We start from the raw sequence: 8,496 nt of genomic DNA, 5'->3' as shown, positions 1-8,496 counted from the left end.
TAATAAGTTAATATAAGCGTTAAGTGAAATTAAGGTTAAGGGGCCCATACACGGTCCGTTAAACGGATCCGTTTGGGTCTTAATTAGCATGCATCGTATCGGATCGCATGCCTAGTGCATGCAATGTGATCCGATACGATGTTTAGCTAGTACAAAAAGTATGTGCAGCACATACTTTTTGTACCGTACTATGTGATGCACGGGAGCGCGCATCGCATAGTACAAAACGGACGGTCCGGGAACGGACCGTCTATGGGTACCTTTAGCACTTGTAGTTATATTGGGCCTGTAAATCTGTGTACATACTAGATGATAAATCAGACAATTTGATATTTTGAGCTGAATTGGAATGAAAAATCATTCACATCATTAAGTGTGTACACACTATTGCACGCTCCCGCGAGTCCTTTGTTGCATCTTCTCACCTGATGAGTTATATTATGGATTTGCGCTAAACAGAGCAGCTCTTATTGATAGAAGCAATATTATGATGTAAAAAAGAGCGCTATGTAATTGAAATAATGTGCTATAAACTGTACTGGTTAATAATAAACTTTGAGTGATACCTGTAAAAAAACAATGGTTATCAATCCGCCTTGTGAATGGTAGTACGCCGGCCCACCATTCGCACCGTGTGTACATTCGCACGGCATACAAATGGATTTTTTACATAAACATCCATTCAAAGGCCGTGGGGGAACACCCACATCATTCAACAGTCTCCAACCATCGGATGATGTGGAACGTGCACGAAGACATAAGGTTGCTCAGAGCAATCTTACATCTGCGTGCACATTCTGAGGGAAGTGGGCGGGCAGCTGACATCCGGTAATGTCTGCTGGCCACGTCATACCCCCTGTGACCTCCGTTTGCAAGGATGGGTGCACCCAGTCAACAACAAACATCAGCCCTGTGTGAATGCACGCGGCCCTGCAAATGGAGATGAATAAGGTCCCTAAGTGTCAGGTGCTGTTCAGTTTAAAGTTTTAAGGGCAAAATTTTAGACACGATTTATCACTACAATAGCTGTAGCGATAAATCACATCTAAAATGTTGTACATTCTAGTTAACCGCCCACAAGAAGAAAAATGTCCTTTGTTCAGAAGAAATAAAAAAAACTATTATCTTGCTTTGATTCTGATTCATCTGTGATACAGGAAGTTCAAATAGTGAATACAAGTGCCCCTTTATAACGAATTAGTAGGGCCACCAAAAACGAACCAAAAGAAAATGTATGAAAAGAGGGGGTCAGAACCAGACGAAAGTTGTGGGCAGGTTGGACTGCTTTCTTAAATATTTCACCTTTCTTAATATGAACTTTCTATTAGTAGAATTAGTTTGTTAAACAAAAGTTGATAGTGGAGCTTATTCTTTCCGTCTGGGTGGTGAATTTTTGATTGCATGCAACTGCTTTTTCTCTCATTTGCTATCCATGCTGAATTAAGCCCTCAGATTGCCAGATTTGACCCACTGAACCTGGGTCCCCAATTCTAAACACTGTGACCTGTGTTTAACCATTATTTTAACCTGGTTTGAAATGCCTGAATGAAGGACAGGGGTTATTTCTTTTTGGTACTTTCACACTGCACCTCAACCCGAGTCAACAGTATCCTGGGTTATTCATGCTATGTGAAAGGTGTATAAATGTTGTCTCCATAGTCTCTAGAATATTTCTCACAAAAAAAAAAAAAAAAAAAAAAAAAAAATATATATATATATATATATATATATATATATATATATATATATATATATATATATATATATATATATATATATATAGTCATTTTGGACTTGAGGATCCTGCACACTGCATGCGTCGAGTGTCAAGCGTCTGTTTTTTCCTTTATTGCTTGTGATATCACATCAAGATAATACATGCCTCATAGCTTAGGCCCTTATTCTGATTGACGCGGACTTTACCGCGTACTTACGGATCGCGTCTTTATGGCGTCTGCGCATGCGTGGAGAACGCTACGCGCATGTGCCACGCCTTGACTCGGTACCAGTTCGGGCAAATCCCGTCCAAAACTGTTCACCGCTATCAGTCGGGAAATAGGGGCGTATTATGGGCGTCATGCGGAATGACACATGGGCGTAGTTTCAAAGTGGGCAAAACGGGGCGGAAACATGGGCGGACACGGGGGAGTACACTTATGTTGGGGGGCGTACATTCGGAAACCACTCCGAATGCACGCGATCAAAAAGGGCAGAAATGTGCGGTGTCCACAAGTGTACTATTGCTTTGCGGACACCACTCGTTCATGCGGTAGGCGAACGTACGCCTAATGACTACAAGCATTGACACCTGAACCCAATAGAATCGACTCCTTTACTCATTACTCACTAATAGGACGCTTGTCAGTGCTTTAATTGAAACCATTGCACTTCAATTGCTGTAAGGGTTAATGTGTGCAATGCATGTGTTAGGCATGCTTGTAAGGATATATTGGAATCTAATTGATTCCAATTCCAAATAAGCATTTTTTTATCAGGATAGGTAATTGAATAAGTGGGTCATGTGATGTATAGCAGAAGATACTTCATAGTGGGTTGTTTGGCGTAAATACTCCGCTTACGTGCGGTAGCACCGCTTGGCTCCCGTTCGGATGCGGTATTCCCGAGCATACTCTGTAATACTCTGTAATACCGTGCCGAATCGGAGTGTTTCTCCCGCACACGCATGCTTTGTATGTCGTCCGTAAACACGCCCTGTTCTTAAAGAGTGAGTCCGTCCGAATGCGGAGGACCCGTGGGCGTTTCTACGGACGATGGCCGCACGCGGCAAAACACCGTGGCGTGCGGACCGCACCGTAAGAATGCGGGAATATCCGCACCGATCAGAATAAGGGCCTTAGTTTGGTCACTAAGCTATCCAACAGTAATAATGCTATCCAAATTCATCTAGTAGTTTGTGAATGATGCCAGATTGAACAGACAAACACAAACTGTAACTTTATGATAGATAATAAACAGTTTGGACAACAGGTATTTGAGAGGAGGTGCGAGCATTTTATTGGAGAATAGTATTTGTTACAAATGTTGTCACCAGGTGGCGTTGTGGTGATACAAATCCCTTCAAGAAAGCTATGTTCATTAAGGCAACACTTTACTAAAGAATGAGCCTTCAACCTACTAGTATCAGAAAACTGGACCTCACACTATAAAATTATTAGTTGTGGTTTATTTTTTATTTTTTTTGTAGAACCAGATATATCGGGAAGAAATTATTATATATTGTGACAAGGAAGCACATACACTGGATTAGAAGAAGTCTTGGTCTTTAGTTTTGTAGCAGGTGAACAGCATACCAGGTAAATCAGCACAGGAGGAATGGCTACAACATTGCAGCATACAGGCGTCACAGCACAGTACAAACACTTCAGGAATCTCGAGTGGTCCCTACCATAGCCCACACCCTGGCCTATCACTTGGGCAGCTTTTCCATCATCAAGAGCAATGACCCTGTGCCCTGGAAACACTTGTATCAGGATAGCACAGGTACTGCTTAATCAGCCCAAACCAGAACACATCAGTTAGGAAACCTGGACCGGATCTAATTTTCCTGCGGTTGCTGCTGATCTAAAACCTGGTCTGGATTTTCCAAATTATCCTTATGTGGAAATATGCAGTATCTGCAACACTATCATGTGCTAGCTATTACATCTGGAATATAGCCTGCTACAGAAAATGCTGCCCTTCCCATGGAAATTCCTGTTGACCAAAATTGGGGATTCAATTTTATTTACATTTATGGCTGATGAGTCTATGTAGATCTTTTTTCCAGGCACATTTGTTTACTTAGATAAAATGACAGATCAGACCAAGACTGTGGACTGGATGCAACAAAAATACTAAGTATTTCCAAAACATTCCGATATTCCTCGATCTACACTGTCACATGTATACCAGGAATACTTCATGGAAGGCATTACCATACACTGTGGACAGTGCAATTAGGGATGCCAATCCCGGGGCATTTTTTCAATCCCGAGAATCAGAATTGAAAAATGCTCAATCCCGGAACTCCCGGGATTGACATCTCTAAGCAGTTTAGGCAGGTACCCCCCCCCCCACTCTGAGAGCAGGGCAGACATCAGCGGGAGCAGGGCAGACAGGAGCGGGTGGTGGCGGCAACAGCAGCGGCATAGCTGCCTGGAGCTGCAACATGACTGGTGAGAGCTGAGGGATCACTCTGGAGTGGATATGGGCGGTGCGGCCTGCGCAGCGTGACGGTCAGAGGTTACGCTGCACAGGTCAGAGTGCCTATACCCTCTTCAGACTGCAGGCCAGGGGGGGGGGGGCTCAGACGCTGCCCGGCATCAGATATCCAATCATGGGATTCAAATCCCGGCATTTTTTAGGCCAAATCCCGGAATCCTGCCAATCCCGGGATCGGCCACCCTAAGCGCAATCGATGACCATAGTTGCTTAATGATAGTGACCAGCGGTATCTATCTAGAAATGTCTATGGTAATAGACAAGTGACACTGGCTCAAATTACATCCCCATTCAAAACAGCAGGTACCAGGCACATATCCAGCAGGTCAGTCATTAACTTCCATGGGATATGTGAGCAGAAAAACCCAGAGTGTCTCTGTTAACACCATGTACAGCACCTGGGTTTGGACACTGAAGGACTGGCAACATGTGACGTGATGAGTCATGGTTTGAGTAGTTTCAGGTTGATGGTAGGGTTCAGGTGTGGCGCAGACCCCATGAGGCCATAGACCCAAGTTGTCAACAAAGCACTGTGAAGGCTGGTGGTGGTCCACCTGAACACATCATTTATTTAGTTATTAGAGGTAATTACAAGGTTGCAGTGCTCTTTGCTGACTTCACATAATCCTCCAAAACAATGGAATATTCCAGCAGGATAATGCACAGTGTAATCAGGGGCGTAACTATAGCACCGCAGCCCCCGCCACCGCGGGGGGGCGCTGTGCATGTGGGGGCGCCGGGGGCTGCGGTGCTATAGTTAAACCCCCCCTCAATCCCCCGCAGTGCAGACTTACCTATCGCGCTGGTCCCGGCGGCTCCGTTCTTCTGCTGAGGACCACCAGAAAATGGCCGCCCCCATACAGCACACAGTTATCTGAAACTGTCTGCTGTATGGGGGCGGCCATTTTCTGGTGGTCCTCAGCAGAAGAACGGAGCCGCCGGGACCAGCGCGATAGGTAAGTCTGCGCTGCGGGGGATTGAGGGGGGGTTTGCAATGCATGGGCGGCGGGGTAAGGGTGCTCGGCGGGGTAGGGGTGCTCGGCGGGGCGGCGGGGGGGCGCCCAAAACGTAGCTACGCCACTGAGTGTAATCAGTCCTAAGTTATCAGGAATTGGTTTGAGGAACATTCTGAAAAGTGCCAATGATTGATATGGCCACCACCTTCGCCTGCCATAAACTAAACTCAACTGAGCTTTTATGGTAGAGACAATGTAGAGAGGCCTATTTACACCCATCCTGTACCTACAAATATCAGGGAACTGTGGGAAGCCACCTAGATGGCATGGGTCATTATCTCTCCAGGGGAATCTTATGGAATGGATGCCACCTTCTTCATGACTTTTGGTACGACAGTGTATTATTATGGAAATTATTTTGGTGTGGGATAGAAACATAGAATTTAAAGGCAGATAAGAACCACTTGGCCCATCTAGTCTGCCCCTTTTTTTTAAACATGTTACCTCAAACCATATTTGATCCTTATTTTTTTGTAAGGATATCAATATGCCTATCCCAAGCATGTTTAAATTGTACTACTCTATTTGCGTCTACCACCTCTGATGGTAGGCTATTCCACTTATCTACTACTCTTTCTGTGAAAAAATTCTTCCTCACATTTCCCCTGAATCTTCCTCCCTCTAGTTTCAGTGCATGTCCTCATGTTCTGTTGCTCCTCTTCCTGTTAAGAATGTCTCCCACCTGTACCTTGTTAAAACCCTTGATATATTTGAAAGTTTCTATCATGTCCCCCATTTCCCTTCTCTGCTCTAAAGTATACATATTAAGATCTTTTAGTCTTTCCTGGTACGTTTTGTGATGTAGGCCATGCACCATTTTAGTTGCTCTTCTTTGTACAGTCTCTAATGTATTGATATCCTTCTGGAGATATGGCCTCCAGAACTGAACACAATACTCTAGGTGAGGTTGTACCAATGACCTATACAGTGGCATTATTACTTCTTTCTTTCTACTGCTGATACCTCTCCCTATGCAACCAAGCATCTGACTTGCCTTCTTCATTGCTTTGTTACATTGCCTACCTGCTTTTAAGTCCCCTGAAATAGTGACACCTAGATCCCTCTCTTCCTCAGTAGTTTCCATTATAGTGCCATTTATACTATATTGAGTCTTTGGATTTTTGAGACCCAAGTGCATGATTTTGCATTTTTTGGCATTAAACTGTAGTTGCCATTCTCTTGACCATTTCTCTAATCTACCTAGATCCTCAATCATTTGTTTTACCCCTCCTGGTGTGTCTACCCTGTTGCATACCTTTGTGTCATCTGCAAAAAGGCACATTTTACCCTCAATTCCATTTGCAATATTACCAATAAAGATATTAAAAAGCACAGGTCCAAGTACAGATCCCTGGGGTACTCCACTTGTAACCTTTCCCTCCTTGGACTGTACTCCGTTTACTATAACTCTCTGTTTTCTGTCCTGCAACCACGCTCTTATCCATTCAACTATCTTAGAATCCAATCCCAAGCTTTCAAGTTTATTTAACACCATCTGCGATGTGGGACAGTGTCAAAAGCTTTACTAAAGTCTAGATAAGCTACATTACAGCTTGATCTATTACTTTAGTCACCCAGTCAAAAAAGTCAATAAGATTTGTTTGACATGATCTTCCCCCAGTAAACCCATGCTGTTTTGGATCCTGTAAATTGCTGGTTTTGAGATATTCTACAACTCTTTGTTTTAAGAGTGTTTCCATCAATTTCCCTACTACTGATGTAAGGCTCACTGGTCGATAGTTGCTTACATCTTCCTTGCTTCCACTTTTGTGCAGTGGGACTACATTCGCTGTTTTCCAGTCCTCTGGGATTACTCCAGTAGCTAGTGACTGGTTGAATAATTCTGTTATTGGTTTTACCAGCTCCCCTTTAAGCTCTTTTAGTATCCTTGGATGTATCCCATCTGGCCCCATTGATTTATCCACTTTCAGTTTTGAGAGTTCTGTTAGGACTTTCTCCTCTGTAAATGTACTTGTCTCTCCCTCAGTTTTCTGAATATACTTGCAACTTAACTGTGGCCCCTTCCCCTCTCTTTCAGCAGTGAATACTGAGCAGAAATAATTATTAATATTATCTGCTATTACATTGTCCCCCTCAAATAAAGTTCCACTCTCTGTCTTCAGTCTAATTATTCCACTTTTTGTTTTTCTCCTTTCACTTATATACCTAAAAAAAGTTTTCCCCCCTTTACCCACTGACTGGGCCATTTTCTCTTCAGCCTGTCCTTTTGCACATCTGATTACCTTCTTAGCCTCCTTCTTTGTCCTCATTCTTCTGCGTCTGCTTAAATTTCTTAAAGGCCAACTTTTTTGCTTTCACAATACTTGCTACTTCTTTTGCAAACCACAATGGATTTCTTTTTCTTGTGTTTTTCCTAACTCTTTTGACACAAAGTTCTGTTGCTTTTAGAATTGTACTTTTTAATTTTTCCCACTTATCCTGCACTTCTTCCAAGTTCTTCCACTCTGCCAAAGAATCCCTTACAGAGTTTCCCATCTCTACAAAATCAGCCTTCCTAAAATCTGATTTTAGATGCTAGGGTCATGGTCAGAGCCGCTGACCATGACCCTATAGCACCAATATGGGGGAGTCACCTCACAAGAGTGACACGATTTGTAGGCCATGCCCCATTGCCAACAGGCCAACACCCCCCCTACCCCATTTCGGCCGCACACAATGGATCAAAGGTTGTTGGGAGGTATGATGTCCCACTAGCTGCCCCACTGTATAATTTTCTTGTTTATATCCAAAAATAAGAAAACACAAAAAACACACATAAGGTTGCTTTCACAATATCTCTGTAAATTTGACAAAGCTGCAGTTTGGGAAGCAGCGAAACGTGTTGGAGACCCCCTTGTTCTCTGTCTTGCTGGACACCTATTGTACTTTTGGACCCCATTGCCCCATTGCTGTTTCCAAATACAGCAGGACATTGTCCCCACCTCCAGTGGCCGTGGACTTCAATCCATCAGTCCAGACCACATCCTAGAGAGGACTTTAAAACCCTGTGAACCAGGACCTAACCCACTGGGCTCTATACAGCTACCCAATCGATTGGACAGACCGTTGATCCAACTTGGTCCGGCACAAGTGGAGAATACTCCTTGAAAAACCTCCAGTGGCCACGGTATCCGAATCCACCCCATTCCAGGCCACCCACTAGTGAGGATCCACCGTACACCCGCAGGGTGCTCCACTTGTTTCCCTTCAGCCCACTGGGGCTCAACATCATCACCCCAAACTCTGGAGAAACATCCTT

The sequence above is a fragment of the Crinia signifera genome, chromosome 6 (assembly GCF_055691185.1).
Source record: "Crinia signifera chromosome 6, ASM5569118v1, whole genome shotgun sequence".
Classification (NCBI taxonomy): Eukaryota; Metazoa; Chordata; class Amphibia; order Anura; family Myobatrachidae; genus Crinia; species Crinia signifera.
This window is presented reverse-complemented; position numbering follows the sequence as displayed.